Source organism: Gymnodraco acuticeps, unplaced genomic scaffold (assembly GCF_902827175.1).
Source record: "Gymnodraco acuticeps unplaced genomic scaffold, fGymAcu1.1, whole genome shotgun sequence".
Taxonomy (NCBI): Eukaryota; Metazoa; Chordata; class Actinopteri; order Perciformes; family Bathydraconidae; genus Gymnodraco; species Gymnodraco acuticeps.
In genome coordinates, this window is record NW_022992344.1 from 1,318,202 (window position 1) to 1,338,973 (window position 20,772).

Below are 20,772 nucleotides of genomic sequence, written 5' to 3' on the forward strand. Positions count from 1 at the left end.
CGAGTGGGGAGAGGGAGGAGAACTCGCGGTAAGCAGAAGCTAAGACAATTAGGAAAATATTATTATTAAGGTTATGATACTCTGTAGTTCTGGAACCCATTAATATCCCCTTGATGAAGCACTAATAAGACAAATATTATAAGAGAAACATTCGTTAGCCTACAAGCTAGTAAGCTGGCTTTTTTAGGTTTTCCCTGGCAAGTTAAAATATAGCTTAATGGGACTCTGATACTTTGTCTCATTGAAAGAATGTCATTATTTTGTTAACCACCATTCATGAACAATTACTGTCAGCTGGCAGCTTGTTTAGTTTATTTACTTATTTGGTTATAAGGGCAACAGTGGTCTCTTGGGACCTGAACATTTTTTTTATAGTCAGCTTTTTGTGGTAGTTTTGATTGACAATATATAGAATGAATAATATAGAAATAGATTAAAAAAATCGAGGCACACATGTAGTTTTGACCATTAACTGTGTAGTATTGTTATGTCAATGCCTATTTGTATGGACCTCTATCAAGGAATCCATTAATTCTGTATCATTGTGTTGAGCCAGGTAGCATCCCCAGAGGAGGAGAGTGTCAGCGAGAGTGAGGAGAGCAGGAGGACAGAGATTACTTTGCCCGCCCCTATGTTACAGATGTTTTTTAGAACAGCACCCACAACAACATACCAGAAATCCAGTTGTGCAGAAGGTATTCACCTGTAAAGATGGCACCAGCAGAAAGTGGCTTACATTTGCAAGGGACGTCATATGTTGTTTTGTTTTGTATGTCTGGCATTTGGGAAGAGGACTGACACTGGCACATTTATAACTGGAATGTCAGATTGGAGCACCAGCGTACAGAGAAGCACGAAAAGAGCATTACACATTCAACCTGTGCTGAAGCTTTTTTCTTACGGTGCTCTAAAGCAGACATCGAAAGCATGTTTGCTGGCAGTCAGATGTCTGCTCATAGGGAACAAGTCCGAAAGAGACGTCAGGTTTTGGAGCGTGTGGTGAAAGTGCTTGGGAAGAGGGGGCTAAGCTACAGGCAGGTGGAGAATGAGGGAGCATATGCTAGCTGACAACACCGTGGACCACGGTAACTTTTTGGAGCTCATCCTATTATTAGGAAAGTATGATGTCTGCTTAAAAGAGCATCTGGATGATTGCGTAGAGAAGAGCAAGAAATTGCACCAATCCAGTGGAACAAAAGGTAGAGGGTCTCTCATCACCCTACTCTCCAAAACTACTGTTAACTCCATAATAGAAACTGTTGGTAGTCTAATCAAAGAAAGTATCTCCAGTGATGTTCAGAAGGCCGGTCTGTTTTCTGTTCAGCTGGACACAACACAAGACATAACTTCTCAGGATCAGTGTTCAGTAATCTTAAGATATGTCAATGAGACTGTGCAAGAGAGGCTTGTGGCTTTAGTGAAGTGCCATGCATCCACCGGACAATACTTTGTGAACTTGCTCTCAGAGGTCTTAGAGCAGTGGTCACCAACCTTTTTAAGCCCAAGATCACCGACCTCGGCCTAGGTGAAAGGCGAGATCTACCTATTGCAGAATTGAGTGAAAAAGACGGCCCAGACAGTGCTTCCAATTTGAGGCCTTTTATATAGGCTAATTGCATCTGAATTACTGTTACAATGAAGTGCTATTTTTTATGAGTGGGGGGCGGACCTCACCTCCTCTAGGGGGGTCCTCACCTCCTCTAGGTCCTCACCTCCTCTAGGGGGGTTCGGGGAGATGCTCCCCCGGGAAGATTTTTTTTTAAATATTGAAGTTGAAAGCATCAATCTGGTGCACTTTGAGAGCAACATGAAGAGATTTATGGATACCTCTCTCAGCACCCATTTGAAACAGAACTGTAAACAGATTTTCTTTTTCTTTATGGATATTTTACAAATCACTCCCCTTTTAAACTGTATTCTTGTTTTACTGCCATATAGTATTTCATACCTGTTTTTCATTTATTCTCTTATTGTTTGTATAACTATAATGATCATATGAAGGTGTGCCTCGGAAATAATCTTTTGAATAATTTGTGACAAAACCGTTCTAAGCACTCAGAGAGTCCTTTGCTCACCTGAGCCCCTCAGTCTGACAGGGGAGGACTCTCCTCCAGCTTGTTGTGGAAACAGCTCCTTATGTCCGTTAGTGCAGCTAGCTAACCAGATGCTAACATCACGGTCCCCGCAAGCACCGGTCCCTCTCTCTCCCTCTCTCTCTCTCCCTCTCTATCACACTAAATGCACTATTGCCACACACACACAGAGCCGAGCTTGAATGACACAAGCACACGTGTATTTCCATGCAACTCTCTGATTGGTCTGGTGACTTGGCTCTGTTGCATTCACTGAACACGGGAAATTGCAGTCCTGCCGTCCTCTCTTGTGTCATGATGAGCTTCACGTAAAGCACGGTTAATGTATAATATTATTGAGGTGTCTCAAATATACGTCAATCAAGTGGCACCTGCTAACGGGGTGGTGGATGATAGGTTTACATCTAAAAACGTATTTTTCAAACATTATTATTTTAATTTAATTTTTCTTTCTTTTGTTGTTTGATCTACCCGCACCACACTCGCAATCGACCGGTCGATCGCGATCGACTGGTTGGCGACCACTGTCTTAGAGCATCTGAAACTGGACAAGGGCATGTGTATAGGTAATGCAACAGATGGAGCATCCAATATGCAAGGCCAGTACAAAGTATTTTCTGCACTGATGACCTCCCAGTCACCCACTCATGTCCATGTGTGGTGCTATGCTCATGTTCTTAATCTTGTCCTGGCTAAAACTACCCAAACTGTCATCGAATGTGGAACACTTTTCAACCTAATCAATGACATAGCAGTATTTATCAGGGAGTCATATCAGAGGGTCAATCTGTGGGAGAAACAAGCCCAAGACAAGAGCCACAGGCGCCTCTCCCCAATTGGACAGACAAGATGGTGGGCAAAGCACGAAGCTATCAGAAAGGTGTTTGGAAATTTCAATAAACCAGAGAAAGGCCTCTTTATTGATGTAGTCCTTTTCCCCTCTCTCTCCAAGTGAGGTTCTTACCCTCATTACCTCTGCCCGCCCTACCACCTGTCCTCTGGACCCTATCCCTTCAAACTTCCTTCAGACTATCGCTCCTGATATTCTACCGTTTCTCACCCATTTCATCAACACTTCTCTAACTTCTGGTCACTTTCCAAACAGTCTCAAGGAGGCAAGAGTAAACCCTCTCCTAAAGAAACCCACTCTCAACCCGTCTGATATTATAAACTACAGGCCTGTCTCTCTCCTCCCCGTTCCTGTCTAAATCACTTGAACGCGCTGTCTTTAAACAACTCTCCTGTTATCTCAATCAGAACAACCTTCTGGATCTGCACCAGTCTGGTTTCAAGGCAGGTCACTCCACAGAAACTGCTCTCATTGCTGTCACGGAGGAACTGCACACTGCCAAAACTGCATCCCTCTCCTCTGTCATCATCCTGTTGGACCTGTCTGCTGCCTTCGCACTCTTCAAAAACATGGAGTTTCAGGCTCTGCACTTTCCCTCCTCACCTCATACCTAAAAGACCGTACCTACAGGGTGACTTGGAGAGGGTCTGAGTCCGACCCTTGTCAATTAACTACAGGGGTCCCTCAGGGCTCTGTTCTTGGTCCCCTCCTCTTCTCCCTGTACACAAACTCGCTCGGATCAGTCATTAGCCCGCATGGTTTTTCTTACCACTGCTACGCTGACGACACCCAATTCATTCTGTCCTTTCCCCGCTCAGAGACCCAGGTCGTCGCACGCATCTCTGCTTGTCTAGCTGACATCTCTCAGTGGATGTCTGCTCATCACCTCAAGCTCAACCTTGACAAGACTTAAGCTGCTCTTCCTTCCGGGAAAAGATTGTCCCACTCTTGACCTAACAATCAACATCGGCACCTCAGTTGTTTCCCCGACTCAGACTGCAAGGAACCAGGGTGTGACCCTAGATAACAATCTGTCCTTCACTGCAAACATCGCTACTACAACCCGTTGCTGCAGATACACGCTTTACAACATCAGGAAGATACGTCCCCAGCTGACACAGAAAGCGACTCAGGTTCTGGTCCAGGCTCTCGTCATCTCACGCCTAGACTACTGCAACTCCCTCCTGGCTGGTCTACCTGCATGTGCCATCCGACCTCTGCAGCTCATCCAGAATGCAGCGGCTCGTCTGGTCTTCAACCTTCCCAAATTTTCCCACACCACTCCGCTCCTCCGCTCCCTTCACTGGCTTCCGGTAACTGCTAGAATCCACTTCGAGACACTGGTACTTGCTTACCATGCTGCGAATGGATCTGGCCCTTTGTACATCCAGGACATGGTTAAACCGTACACCCCAGCGCGTGCACTACGCTCTGCATCAGCCAAACGACTCGCTGCACCCTCGCTGCGAGGGGGACCCAAGTTCCCATCGGCGAAAACACGTGGGTTTGCTGTCCTGGCTCCAGGATGGTGGAATGAGCTCCCCATTGACATCAGGACGGCAGATAGCTTGCACATCTTCCGGCGCAAACTGAAAACTCATCTCTTTCGACTCCACTTCGAGCGATAGAACTATTAACGAAGCACTTTTATACTAATAAAGGACTGGCTTATCTAAAGCCAGTTGAGTAGCACTTGAAATGTTTGGCTCTATGAAACCTGATGTACTTATATGATTCTGTTTTCTTCAAGTTTGTATTTTGTTGGTCGAACGCACTTATTGTAAGTCGCTTTGGATAAAAGCATCAGCTAAATGCAATGTAATGTAATGTAGTGCTCACACTAGCAGCCATAGAACAGAAGGCAAATGAAAAGCCAACTGTACGGGCCAAAGTACGAGGCTTTAAAGAGGGCCTCCTGAGATTTGAGACAGTGTTAACAGAACAGATATTCCTAAGACTATTTGAAAAAACCACTCCGCTGTCCAAGTACCTCCAGACACAAAAGATGGACATCCTTTCCGCCCATCGAATGGTGAGTGCCACACAAGAAAGTCTCAAAAGCATCGCCAGGGATTTCAAAACTGTGAAAGCAGCTGCAGACACGTTTGCCAAATGGACAAATGAAAACATTGAGGAAAGGGAGGAAGGAACAGACATTGAAGTGGCGGTTGCACTACCTCAGAAAAGAACAAAGAAAAGAAGCAGGGCTGAAGAGATGTCTCCAGATGAAGCACTAAGCGATGCAGAGAGAGCATATGAAGTAAATGTACACAAGGCTATTCTGGACACAGCAATCAAGACAATCCACAGGAGGTTTATGACACATGGAACTCTCTTTGCTGACTTAGCATGGCTGGACCCAAGGAACTTCAGTCAGATCAGAACCACGCCGCTCCCACATACTGCACTCAAAGACCTCAGTAATTGTCTTATCAGATTTGACAGCAGGGCTACAGTGGAGAATCTACAGTCAGAGCTGATAGGTTTAGCTGGACAGTGGGACAGGCTTAAAGCATCACATGTGGAAGAATATAAGACCAGAACGGTGGAAGATGGATCAGAAGGAAAGGAAGAGGAGAATTAAATTGTGCATAAAAGCTGCTCCTCCTGCAAAAATGGCCCACTGTGCTGCTATGAGATACTCAGGCGGTTCAACATGTTATCAGATGCTTATCATGTCCTTGGGCTTGCATATAAGTTCCTGCTGACCCTTTCCCTAACTCAGGTGGCCTGTGAAAGAACATTTTCAACGCTCATAAAGCGTTGAAAAGTTCATAAAGAGCCGACTCAGAAGCAGTCTGTCAGAGAACAAGCTGGAGACTTTTTTGTTGATGGCCACTGAGAAAGAAATCCTCATGGCATTGGACTCCGACGTGGTCATTGATAGGGTTGCTGAGAAGAGTGACTTATTGAGAAAGATGCTTTTGTAGCTTAATAAGGTGAGATTAAGTAAATAAAATGATTAAGAAAATTCTCATTATAATTAGCCAGCTCTGTTTTCTTAAATCCTGAACTTCACCCTCTCTTTGACAGGATGCCATCACTTGCCTTTTAAAGGATTCATCCAAAGAGGTCACCTGCATCCTTGTTGACTCTCCCAAAGCCCCCCAACATGCAAACAGACAGACAGACACACACACACACACACACACACACACACACACACACACACACACACACACACACACACACACACACACACACACACACATACACACACACACACACACACACACACACACACACACACACACTCCTACCCCAGGAATGGACGCTGGACATAGTGCCCCTCTCCACAACAAGCATTCATTTTAGTTATTTCAGTCTAGTATATAAGTTACTTTGTGTGTACAGTATATATATATATATATATATATATATATATATATATATATACAGTATATATATCTTGCTAGTTGTGTACTTTTGTAATTTATGTGGGATTTCTGTCAAATGTTGCTTCAACTCCCTTTGTCAATTTAAATCTGTCTCTTTCAAACCTATTCTCATGAAAAAAAATAAAGACAGTGGATAGTATTTTTGGTTAAGCCTGTGTTCCTTCAGTTCTGTGTGCGGTGAGGTTCTGAGAATCCAGCCGCCTAAGACTTGCACTATAGCCCCTTGCGTGCGTCAATCAATCAATCACATTTTATTTATATAGCCCAATATCACAAATTACAATTAGTCTGAGAGGGCTTCACAGTGTGTACAGGTACGACATCCTCTGTCCTTAGACCCTTGCAGCGCTCAAGGAAAAACTCCCCAAAACAAACCCCACAATTAACAGTGGAAAGTAGGAAGAAACCTCTGTGAGAGCAACAGAAGAGGGATCCCTCTCCCAGGACGGACAGATGTGCAATAGGTGTCGTGTGTACCGGTAAAAAAGGCAATACAATTACAGCGATTTAAAAAAAGGATGGAAAAATTAAATGAAAGCGTCAATGTATATAAAAAAGATGCCGTCGACTCATCCTCATCTGGTCCTATCTCTATTGTGTTGTCATAGAAAAGGGAGGCAGGGAACTATAGGGTCTAAATTCACTAGTAGTCATAATTTAAGGGGTTATTTTTAAAACTTTTCTTCTGGGGGGGGGGGGCATACCTCCCCAGACCCCCCTATTAGTGCTCGGTCACTGTTCGCTTTTTGAGAGGGTTTGAAGGTCTAATTTCTAATGATTGATAGTTACACATACAGTGGGGCAAAAAAGTATTTAGTCAGCCACCAATTGTGCAAGTTCTCCCACTTAAAAAGATGAGAGAGGCCCGTAATTTTCATCCTAGGTATACCTCAACTATGAGAGACAAAATTAGAAAAAAAAATACAGAAAATCACATTGTTTGATTTTTAAAGAATTTATTTGCAAATTATGGTGGAAAATAAGTATTTGGTCAATAACGTCGGGTTACGTAGTGTAACCCTTGTTATATTAGCACAGGCGGAGCCCTCTACTGGACTCTATGGGTACTATCTTACCCCGCAAGCATTCTCCCACTGAGATTTCTATAGACGTAGCCGGCACTGGGCGGGCCTACCTGAATGCGCGCGCATCACACCGTATAAAAGGAGGCCTCGCCTCCTGACTATCATCCTACACCTCTCTTCAGCGAGCGGAATAGGACAGACAGTGCCCCGAGTAGAGGGCTCCGCCTGTGCTAATATAACAAGGGTTACACTACGTAACCCGACATTATATCTCTCACAGGCTCCGCCCTCTACTGGACTCTATGGGTACAGTGGGTGGAGCCGCGATGTATACGCGCACTGTCGTCCAACAATATTCCACCCTACTGTCCCTGACCGGCTATTATGGTCAGCAGCTGCTGCCCCACCTTCTCCTTTAACCCGGTTGTAACCGAGGAGAAATCTGGGCTGTGGCTGACAGAGCACACCCTGCTGCGCTTACCTCGCAAAAAGTGTGCTCAAAAAACAGTGCCGGGGGACCCCCCCACCCTGGATGGGGAGAGCCCCCTCGGCCCCGAAAGGGCTTACTACACGCCTGTCTCCCTGAATCCCTAAGGATAACAGGGAGAGCGCCAGAGCCCCTGCCCCACACTCAAACACTGACCCTGTGCCGAGTGTGTGGACTAAAGTGTGGAGGGCAGGAGGAGAGCAGCCCTCCTGCCCTGTAAGGGCCCAGTGTGCCCCTCGCCCCTCCCGGGACCCTCAGAGGGCCCGAGAACAGCGAAGGCGCATTACGTCCGGGGAGGAGGTCAGATGCCAACTGACCCACAACCCCCCTCCCCCCTACCAGTCCTGTGTTGCCCCCGCCAGCACAGACGAGGAGAAAGAGCCCGACATGTCAAGACATAAAACCTTATGAAGGGGCCTGGCGTCGACCAAGACGCCGCTGTGCATATATCCTCCACACTCACACCGTTGAATAATGCTGCCGACGCAGCCACAGCCCGTGTGGAGTGCGCACGAACCCCCGTGGGGCAGGCTCTCCCTGCCTGTCCGTAGGCATGTGCAATGCACTCGCAGAGCCAGCCTGCCAGGCGTTTCTTGGACAGAGCTTTCCCGATCACACCGCCCCCCACACACACGAACAGCTGTTCGGTGCGTCTAAGGGCAGCCGTGCGCTCCGCATAATATGCTAGCGCACGCACCGGGCAGAGGAGGTGCAGTCTAGCCTCCCTGGCCCCCCCATGGGGGGGAAGACTAAACCCCCCTAACTGAATAGCCCTCGACCTGAACGCACTCCTTAGGTTTTTGGGCACAAAGGAGGGGTTCGGTCTGAGTGTCGCGCCGCTCCGGTCACCCCGAATCAGTAAACAACTTGGGTGTACCGACAGAGCAGTTAACTCGGACACCCTTTTGACTGACGTTAAGGCAAGAAGCAAAGCTGTTTTCCACGACAATGCTTTCAGAGAGGAGAGCTCCAGAGGCTCAAATGGCCCCGAGGCCAGAGCCTCGAGCACTAGGGGCAGGTCCCACTGTGGGGTGGAGGCGTGCACTACTGGGCGCAGCCTCCTGACCCCCTTTAAAAACGCGACATCAGTGGTTGACTAAAGGCTGACCTGCCGCCAAATCCCTCATGGCAGGACGAGATGGCTGCTGCATACACCTTCACTGTTGTCTGCACAAGCCCTCTGTCCACCAATAACTGTAAGAAGGATAAAATAGAGCCTAACTCACAAGATAGGGGCTCTATTCCCCGCTCCTCACGCCATCGCTGGAATCCTAGCCACTTTGGCCTGTAACAGGCTGTGGTGGATCCAGCTCTAGCTGCCTGGATAGACTGAATAACACAATCCACCCTGTCTCAGCCTGTCCCTCTCAGGAGCCAAGCCTGGAGAGGACGGCCGAGAGTGGGTAACGCCCCGATTGCACCTGCCTCTTGAGACATCGCCCCCCAGAACTGGGGAACCGCCCAGGGCTGGCCCACCTTCATCTGTGTCATCTCTGAGTACCACGGCGCCCCAACGCGGTCCCGAGCCACTAGGATGACTGACAGACGTTCTCGCCTCACTCTCCTCAGGAGGGGGAGAATGAGACGCAGCGGTAGAAAGGCGTAGAGCAGCATCCTTGGCCATGGCTCGTGTGCAAACGCGTCCACCCCCAAGGGTGGGTCGTTGCTCCGAGCCACGGAGAACCACAGGGCACAGTGGCTGTTTAGCCGGCTGGCGAACAGATCCACTTCCGCTCTCCCGAACTGGGCCCAGATCTGCTTCACCACCTTTGGGTGAAGCACCCACTCGCCTGGCAGGGGGCCGCCCCTCGACATGAGGTCGGCTCCCCCGTTCTCCAGTCCCGGGATATGGAGGGCTCTCAGAGATAACACCACCTCTGAAGCCCATAACCACAGTTCCTCCGCTGTGGTCAACAAGGCGGCGGATCGAACTCCGCCCTGCTTGTTGATATAAGCCACTGTGGTGCTGTTGTCGCTCCTGACTATTACATGTTCCCCCTGAATTAGGGGCCTGAAATGCCGGAGGACTAACACTACCGCCCGTAGCTCTAGGAGGTTGCTGTGTCGAGACTCTGTTAGAGCCCAGCGCCCACCTATAGCCCTCTTCAGGCAGGTCCCTCCCCATCCTTTTCCGGATGCATCCGTGAACACTGTGATGTAGGAGGTCACCCGTCCCAGTGGAGACCCCCTCCGGAGGTGATCCGGGGACCCCCAAAACCGGAGGTTGCCCTCCACTGAGAGGGGTATGGTCACCAGCCGCCGCTTGTGCCTCTTGGGATCCAAGCGCAGGCTGGAGAACCACCTCTGCAGGCGGCGCATATGTAGTAACCCTAACGGGACCATCATGTGAGCAGCCGCCATGAGACCCAGCGTCTGCATGACAGTAAAAGCTGTCACTGTTGCCCCCTGTCGCAGTCTGCGTACCCCCAGAAGAAGGGACGCACGTCTGCTCTCTGACAGGGTGGCGCGCAACGTGCCTGCATCGAGCACCACACCCAAATACAACGCCCGTTGGTGAGGTATGGGGGTGCTCTTTTTCCAATTGATCGCAAAGCCTAATCTGGTTAGGTGTGTGATCAATTGTGCTGTGCAAAACATTGCCTGTTCCCGTGACCCAGCCATGACTATGAGGTCGTCTATGTAAAATAAAACTCTCATGCCGTGTGCGCGCAGCGGTTGAAGCGCTGTGGCCACACATTTGCTGAATGTGCATGGGGATAGGGAATAGCCGAACGGCAGCCTGTTGTACTCGTAGGCTATTCCCTGGAAGGCAAAATGCAGATACTTTCTGTGCTTTGGAGCAATTTCTACATGAAAGTACGCGTCTTTCAGGTCGATGGTGGTGAACCAATCGCCTGGCTGCACCAGCCCCAGTAACTGTTTCATAGTTAGCATGCAGAATTTCCTGCAGGAAATGTGGCGATTCAGGCCGCGGAGATCTAGAATAGGTCTGAATTCCCCTGTCTTCTTGGGAACCAGGAAGTATATGGAATAAAGACCCTCTTCCCTGCGCTGAGGGTGCACAACAGACACAGCCTGTTTCTGCACCAGAGCCTGAATCTCTGCTGAGAGGAAACTCATCCCCTCTCGAGAGCAGCGACGTGCAGTCAGGGGAGGCAGGGGAGGCAGAGCCTCTCCTGTCATACTCCAATGTAACATAAAAAACAACTTAAAAAAAACTAAATAGTAATAATAATAAAATGTCTCCACTGATCTGTGTTGTAACTTGTAAATGTGATTTATGTATGATTCCAATCGCTTTTTATAGTCAAAATTAGCCAATTTGCCGAGCTCCGCTACAACTACGGGTAGCGATGAGAAGTGAGGCAGGGACGACCTCTGCCTCTTGTAAACCCACAGTAACTGGCTGGAGCGCGGGCACTAATTTACCGCGGGCACTTATTTTGTGAGCGCGCTCAAGCCAGTTACTGTGTGGTGAGGTGAGGCCGGTGAGGCACAGATGAGCTCTGCCTCACCTCAGAATGCGTCACCCCACAGAAACTGGCTGGAAAGCGGGCCCTAAGCGCATGCCTGCACCATCTCACTGTATGTCACCAATGTAATGTTTGTAGATCCCTTTATTACATTTATCCTCGCCATCCATAGTCTCTAAATAACTTATTTCACGTATATGATATTTAGGCTCGCTGGTCTCATCATACAACGACAATGAAAAAAGCACCAGGGGAGGCAGCCATAACCTCTGCCGCACTGAAGGGGGCGCAAGTGAGCCCACAGGTTATTGTTGCTACTGTTATTCTACGCAGAGACGGTAGACGCGATGCAAACAACAAACTAGACTTTTGAAACTAGAGGAAGATAAGGAGGACTTTTACAAAAAAGTAATAGAGATTGTTGTCCAGAAGGATAGCATGGACTTCAAGTCAAGGTAAGACCCCAATTGTAATGAAAATGGGATCTTACTAAGAAAGAACAATCCAATATTTAGATTTTGGGTATCCTTTTGTTGAACAGTCTGTTAAACTAAAAAACCTTTTGAAAATAACCGAATATGTCGATTATGGTCAAAATATGATACTCGCGGAAGTGATTTCAAAACAAAAGCACTCGTTTGCTTGGAACGTTGAACATAATTATAAACAAGGTGAAACAAGGTGAATTTAGCGATCACAATGAAAACGGCCAAGTCACACATTGAGCCCAGAAAATGAATGTTATTAAGGCTGTAAATATAATAAGCATGTGTCTAAAATGGACAACATTGTTAGGAGATTTAAACTATACAGCGATTCTGCACTGAGGTCACTCAGCCGTCTCTCGCGTTTGTCTTTTCAAATCAGCTGCTCTTTATATTTTACAAATATTTTTTACTGAAAGTTCTTAATAAAACTGACACTGTTGGACTCGAGGGGAGAAGAATAAATGGACAACATTGTTAGGAGATTTAAACTATACAGAGAGCCGTTTTTTCAAATCAGTAGCTCTTCATTTTCTTTTTACAAATATATTTTACCACAAGTTCTTCATAAAACTGACACTGTTGGACTCGGTACTAGTTTGACTGCTACTAACAATACATTGAAGTACTTTTACTGTGTACTTTGTGAGAAATACTCTGTCAAAGTCCCCTCCATATATAGCACATAATCTAATGCATCAGTCCGTCCCAGGCGGGAGTTTATAAACCAAAGAGTAACCGCCCTTACGGCACGCTCTGATAAGTAAAGCGAACGCACCCGCAAGGACACCTGGCCAGGGATGTGACAGTTTCAGGGGTTGAATAAATGTTCCTTAAAACCCCTAATTCTTGCTGCAATCTACGCGATTCATCTCCCTCCATCATGTTATGTTGATTTGAAATCAGAAGTTCTGAACATGAGCCCGCCCCGCTCGACCTTCTGAGCCAATCACAGCGCAAGAATGACCTGCCTTCCGTTTCAACCATACTCCTTCCGTTTCCACTATACTTTCTCTCTCACATACATACATTCTTCTCTCACATACATATATTGTCTTCACACATACATACATTCTTCACTTGCATACATATATTGTCTTCACACATACATACATTCTTCTCTTGCATACATATATTCTCTTCAGACATGCATATTATAAAATATATGTATGTAAAAGGAGAATGTATGTATGTAAGAGTGAAAATATATGTATGTAAAAGGAGAATGTATGTGCGTGAAAGGACCAGTATGAATTACGGCCTGTACGGCCCCTCATACTCACCGCACGTCACTGCTCGAGAGGATAGCTTCACCTCTCGCATGCCCATAAAAGGGGGTGGGACGCTGCAGAACTGGAGTGAATAGCCCCGTTTCAGCGTCCTGTCCATCCACTTTGATAGTACACAGCTGCGTTTCCATTCCCCATAACACTGTGTTAAAGGGCATGCCCTCAGCTGTGGGGCCGCAGCTATAAAGCTGTGGTACTCTCTGGCGATCCGTCCCGCCGCAAAACTCCCCGTGAAGGGAAGATTCGCCCATGGAGGGTCGACACAGAAAGGGCCGATTATTTACTGAGGACCCTGAACGCACCGCCGCACGCTCATGTGTGAGCGCGCGCTCCCTCATAATGCCGTTTTCACCCTTACGGTGAACATCATTAATCGGAGTCCTCATAGGAGTAGTGCGTTCTACTAAGGTCCCTGAACGCACCGCCACGCGCTCTTCTGTGAGTGCGGGCGCTGCCATAATGCAACTCTGGTAACCTGCATTAATTGGAGTCTTAACCCCAGGCTTAGTGTGTTCCCCAACAGCAATATGCCGGCCATAATGCCTCTGTACCTGTATAGCATTACGATAGCTTTGTTTACGTTTCATCACTCTCATCTGCGCACTCCCACTAGCCTCCTCCCTTACAGGAGCTATGGCTGGGCAGCGAGTGGGGAATCTGTACAGACATCATGTGTAAGTGTAGCATTGTGGAAACAAAGGACACCTAGACTTGGATACAGATCAACTTTTTCTTTATTTTTAAATGTTTTCAAAGGAATCTGTGCATCGAATAGGGAGGAGGCGGGATTCACCCTCGCGTCCCGGGCGAAGAGATTTCCTCCCCCCGCCGAGACGCTACCTCCCCCCGCCAGTCAGCTTCGGGCAGACGGCGCACCCCACCCAGCCGCTCTCTGCTGCTGAAGAGCCTGCCGAGGTCGGGCAGCCCTTCCCCGTGGCTGCCGATATGCCGGTACCACGTGATGGGCCGTAGAGGTGGAGAGCGCCGTGCCGGCGCCTCTCCCTCCGCTTCACTGTCGCACTGCGCTCTCTCGCCTGCATGGAAACGCGTGGAGGAGCGCGTGGAGGAGCGCGTGGAGGAGCGCGTAGCGGGGCCGGAGGCGAGGCGAGCGGTAGCATCCTGCTAAGCTGGACCCTTTCCTCCTCCAGCCGGCTGAAGCGCTGAGTGACCGAGGAGATTGACCCAAAGAGCCCCTCCGTGGACACGGGGGCTCCGAGGAGATCTTCTCGGTCTTTTCTAGATAGGGCAGTGAGTCCCAACCACACGTGACGAGACGCCACTGTGGCCAAGGAAATCACCCGCCCTGCTGCAGCGGCCACGCCATGAATCAGATTATTCATCTGACCTATAGCGCGGTCCGGATAATCGCTGCCATCTTGCGACAGGAGGGCGGGGGCGGCTGCCTGAGGGGTGATCAGGGAGATGCCCAACACGCCGAGATTATTTGCTGCAGCCGCCATCTGCGTACCGAGCTTGAACATCTTGTCCAGATATTCCAGAGTGTCTCGGTCCCGGGGCAGCGGGGGCAGGGGTCGCTTACCCTCCGCCAAACCAGCCGGCCGCGAAAGCAGATGGGCCGCCAGGCTCTCATCCGCACACGCTGTGTCCGAGCGTCCCTCCACCTTGATGATGCCTGCCATAGCGGCTACTGGGGCCTTCGTCTTGAATGGCTGCTGCCATGTCGCCTCCACACACCGCCATATATCAGGCAGCTGGGGCGAAACGAAGCTCGGTTGCGCTGGATGCACCGGGCCGTAAAACCCCTGTCTCAGGCGGCTTATAGGCCTCGGTGGCAGCGGTGGTGGGAGCGGTAGGCCTATGCGCTCCGCTACCAGGGTCATCACCGCTGGGAAATCCAAACGTGCAGACCTGAGAGTCGGACCTCCCGACACCGAGGCGTCCTCGTCCTCCGGAATCGGGGTTGTCTGGCCCCACGGAAGGGAGAATCGGAACGGCACTTCCTCCTCTCCTGACTCGCCCATCTCGACGACGTCGAGATCCGAATCCTCCGCCTCCTCCTGCGGAGCCTCTGCTGGCAGGAAATGCTGCCCACGATGCGCACGCGTGAGCCGAGGAAGCATCTGGCAGGCTGAGCATGCCGGCGTCGGGTTAGGCCCCATACACAAAAAGCAGCAGGGGTGTGGATCCGCTCCCGCGATCAGGTTTGGACACTTCGGGAAGGTCCTGTGGTCAAGAACTGACTCCATTACTCTTAATTGTTCGTCTTTCTAAGCTCCGTGAAAACACTTCCGCTTGCTGAAGAGAAAAGGATGATAGTCAGTAGGCGAGGCCTCCTTTTATACGGTGTGATGCGCGCGCATTCAGGTAGGCCCGCCCAGGGCCGGCTACGTCTATAGAAGTCTCAGTGGGAGAAGGCTTGCGGGTCCAGATGCAGTGTGCATCTGGACCCAGTGACAACATTACCTATTGACGCAGCAACCACTGTAAGTTATATTCTTGTTTAATTAGACTTCTCGGTTTCATTTATTCGACTCTGTATAATTGTTACTGTAGCTAAAACGGCTAAATCGCTTTTGAGAGATTTTAATCTCAGATCTGCTCAGGCGAAACCTGCTTTACAGCTCTCAGCACTCAAGCCTGCATTATTAACATAGGCAGGGCCAGTCTATTGATTGCGTGAAGTAGAACTGCGTGACTCAGTCATCCTTTAGCTCAAAAAGCATTTAAATACCGCATTTAGAAACTGATGAACTCAGTGTGCATCTGGACCCAGTGACAACATTACCTATTGACGCAGCAACCACTGTAAGTTATATTCTTGTTTAATTAGACTTCTCGGTTTCATTTATTCGACTCTGTATAATTGTTACTGTAGCTAAAACGGCTAAATCGCTTTTGAGAGATTTTAAATCTCAGATCTGCTCAGGCGAAACCTGCTTTACAGCTCTCAGCACTCAAGCCTGCATTATTAACATAGGCAGGGCCAGTCTATTGATTGCGTGAAGTAGAACTGCGTGACTCAGTCATCCTTTAGCTCAAAAAGCATTTAAATACCGCATTTAGAAACTGATGAACTCAGTGTGCATCTGGACCCGGTGACAACATTACCTATTGACGCAGCAACCACTGTAAGTTATATTCTTGTTTAATTAGACTTCTCGGTTTCATTTATTCGACTCTGTATAATTGTTACTGTAGCTAAAACGGCTAAATCGCTTTTGAGAGATTTTAATCTCAGATCTGCTCAGGCGAAACCTGCTTTACAGCTCTCAGCACTCAAGCCTGCATTATTAACATAGGCAGGGCCAGTCTATTGTCGCCCATCAGCTGTAGATAGTTAACTAATTAACTTCAGCTGTGAGAACTGAGCAATCAGGCGTCCATTTCGGGTAGCTCTTTCCTGGAGCGGCAGCTTCAGCGGCAGACAGGCTAAGACTGACAAAGACATTAGAGTCCTACGGGAGTAAGACTGACAAAGACATTAGAGTCCTACGGGAGTCACGAGGGAGGCAAAGAGGAGGCAAATCCTACTTTGATTGAGCTAAGTATCGTTGGCGTTTTTAATTTTTACTTTTGTTGTTTAGCCCCTCATGCTATAATCATGTGTATTTTCTCCATTCCTGTTCATGTGTCTGCTCGCAATTATTACTGGCCCCGTGTATCTCCTAATCGATATAACCGGCCTGCTCTCGTCTATCCCACGTGCTCCACTGAGATCCATCATCTAGTTTCAGGTGGCCTGTGGAACTGCCAGTCAGCTGTTCCTAAGGCTGACTTCATCTCTGGCTACACCTCCCTGCAGTCTCTGGATTTCCTTGCTCTCACTGAGACCTGGATTACTCCATCCAACACATCCACCCCAGCAGCTCTCTCCACTGCATATTCCTTCTCCCATACACCCAGACCCACTGGCAGAGGAGGTGGCACTGGTCTCCTGCTCTCTCCCAAATGGAGCTTTTCCCTCTTCAAGCTACCTAACTTTACTCCTTCCACCTTTGAGTTCCATGCCGTCACAGTAACCCATCCTATACAGTTAACCATTGTTGTTCTCTACCGTCCACCAGGCGCCTTGGGGGACTTCTTGGAGGAATTAGATCATCTCCTCTCACACATCCCTGAAACTGGCCCTCCCGCTGTACTTCTCGGAGACTTCAACCTCCAGATGGGGAAGATAGACGAACTAACATCTCTGTTAACCGCCTTTGCTTTCTCACTCTCTCCGTCCCCACCGACTCATAAAGCTGGCAATGTCCTTGATCTCATATTCTCAAGGAACTGTGCTACTTCTAACCTCTCTGTAAACCCGCTCCACACATCCGATCACTTCTTCATTTCATTCTCTCTATCCCTCTCCAAACATAACAAACTAATCTCTTCCCATCCTACACTTGTCCGCCGTAACCTTCGCTCCCTCTCTCCCTCTACCTTTGCCTCGTCGGTGCTCTCAGCCCTCCCTTCCTCTGATTCGTTCCAACTACTGCCTCCAAACTCTGCTGCAGAAACTCTCCTCTCTACTCTCTCATCCACTCTGGACTCGCTCTGTCCTCTGACATCTCGGCAGGCTCGTCAGTCCCCTCCGGCTCCCTGGCTAAATGATGCACTGCGTGCTAATAGAACCGTCCTTAGGGCAGCAGAGCGGAAATGGTGGAAATCCAAACACCGTGACGACCTCCTAACCTATCAAGCTCTCCTCTCCTCTTTCTCTGCTTCGATCTCTCAGGCAAAAAGCACTTTCTTTCAAGATAAGATCCAATCTTCCTATTCCAATCCTAAAAAACTATTTTCCATCTTCTCCACCCTCTTGGACCCTCCAAAAGCTCCTCCCCCCTCCTCACTTCTGTCAAGCGACTTTGTTACCCACTTTGAAAAAAAGGTTAATGATATTCGCTCTTCTTTTTCTGACTCACCTTTACTCACCGCTGGGTCACCAGACCTTCCTTCCACCAACACACTAACCTCCTTTTCCCCTCTCTCTCCAAGTGAGGTTCTTACCCTCATTACCTCTGCCCGCCCTACCACCTGTCCTCTGGACCCTATCCCTTCAAACCTCCTTCAGACTATCGCTCCTGATATTCTACCGTTTCTCACCCATTTCATCAACACTTCTCTAACTTCTGGTCACTTTCCAAACAGTCTCAAGGAGGCAAGAGTAAACCCTCTCCTAAAGAAACCCACTCTCAAACCCGTCTGATGTTATAAACTACAGGCCTGTCTCTCTCCTCCCGTTCCTGTCTAAATCACTTGAACGCGCTGTCTTTAAACAACTCTCCTGTTATCTCAATCAGAACAACCTTCTGGATCCGCACCAGTCTGGTTTCAAGGCAGGTCACTCCACAGAAACTGCTCTCATTGCTGTCACGGAGGAACTGCACACTGCCAAAACTGCATCCCTCTCCTCTGTCATCATCCTGTTGGACCTGTCTGCTGCATTCGACACGGTGAATCATCAGATCCTCCTTCGCACTCTCCAAAAACTTGGAGTTTCTGGCTCTGCACTTTCCCTCCTCACCTCATACCTGAAAGACCGTACCTACAGGGTGACTTGGAGAGGGTCTGAGTCCGACCCTTGTCAATTAACTACAGGGGTCCCTCAGGGCTCTGTTCTTGGTCCCCTCCTCTTCTCCTTGTACACAAACTCGCTCGGATCAGTCATTAGCCCGCATGGTTTTTCTTACCACTGCTACGCTGACGACACCCAATTAATTCTGTCCTTTCCCCGCTCAGAGACCCAGGTCGTCGCACGCATCTCTGCTTGTCTAGCTGACATCTCTCAGTGGATGTCTGCTCACCACCTCAAGCTCAACCTTGACAAGACTGAGCTGCTCTTCCTCCCGGGAAAAGATTGTCCAACTCTTGACCTGACAATCAACATCGGCACCTCAGTTGTTTCCCCGACTCAGACTGCAAGGAATCTGGGTGTGACCCTAGATAACAACCTGTCCTTCACTGCAAACATCGCTGCTACAACCCGCTGCTGCAGATACACGCTTTACAACATCAGGAAGATACGTCCCCAGCTGACTCAGAAAGCGACTCAGGTTCTGGTCCAGGCTCTCGTCATCTCACGCCTAGACTACTGCAACTCCCTCCTGGCTGGTCTACCTGCATGTGCCATCCGACCTCTGCAGCTCATCCAGAATGCAGCGGCTCGTCTGGTTTTCAACCTTCCTAAATTCTCCCACACCACTCCGCTCCTCCGCTCCCTTCACTGGCTTCCGGTAACTGCTAGAATCCACTTCAAGACACTGGTACTTGCTTACCGTGCTGCGAATGGATCTGGCCCTTCCTACATCCAGGACATGGTTAAACCGTACACCCCAGCGCGTGCACTACGCTCTGCATCAGCCAAACGACTCGTTGCGCCCTCGCTGCGAGGGGGACCCAAGTTCCCATCGGCGAAAACACGTGGGTTTGCTATCCTGGCTCCAAGATGGTGGAATGAGCTCCCCATTGACATCAGGACGGCAGATAGCTTGCACATCTTCCGGCGCAAACTGAAAACTCATCTCTTTCGACTCCACTTCGAGCGTTAGAACGATTAACGAAGCACTTTTATACCAATAAAGGACTGGATTACCTAAAGCCAGTTGAGTAGCACTTGAAATGTTTGGCTCTATGAAACCTGATATACTTATATGATTCTGTTTTCTTCAAGGTTGTGTCTTCCTGGTCGAATGTACTTATTGTAAGTCGCTTTGGACAAAAGCGTCAGCTAAATGCAATGTAATGTAATGTAATGTAAGATAGTACCCATAGAGTCCAGTAGAGGGCGGAGCCTGTGAGAGATATAACAAAAGTTCATCTCAATACTTTGTTATATACCCTTTGTTGGCAATGAAAGAGGTCAAACGTTTTCTGTAAGTCTTCACAAGGTTTTCACACACTGTTGCTGGTATTTTGGCCCATTCCTCCATGCAGATCTCCTCTAGAGCAGTGATGTTTTGGGGCTGTCGCTAGGCAACACAGACTTTCAACTCCCTCCAAAGATTTTCTATGGGGTTGAGATCTGGAGACTGGCTAGGCCACTCCAGGACCTTGAAATGCTTCTTATGAAGCCACTCCTTCGTTGCCCGGGCGGTGTGTTTGGGATCATTGTCATGCTGAAAGACCCATCCACGTTTTATCTTCAATGCCCTTGCTGATGGAAGGAGGTTGTCACTCAAAATCTCACGATACATGGCCCCATTCATTCTTTCCTTTACACGGATCAGTCGTCCTGAAGCATGATGTTTCCACCCCCATGTTTCACAGTAGCTATGGTGTTCTTTGGATGCAACTCATCATTCTTTCTCCTCCAAAAAGTTATATTTTGTTTCATTCTGACCATATGACATTCTCCCAATCCTCTTCTGGATCATCTAAATGCTCTCTAGCAAACATCAGATGGGCCTGGACATGTACTGGCTTAAGCAGGGAGACACGTCTGGCACTGCAGGATTTGAGTCCCTGGCGGCGTAGTGTGTTACTGATGGTAGCCTTTGTTACTTTGGTCCCAGCTCTCTGCAGGTCATTGACTAGGTCCCCCCGTGTGGTTCTGGGATTTTTGCTCACCGTTCTTGTGATCATTTTGACCCCACGGGGTGAGATCTTGCGTGGAGCCCCAGATCGAGGGAGATTATCAGTGGTCTTGTTTGTCTTCCATTTTCTAATAATTGCTCCCACAGTTGATTTCTTCACACCAAGCTGCTTACCTATTGCAGATTCAGTCTTCCCAGCCTGGTGCAGGTCTACAATTGTGTTTCTGGTGTCC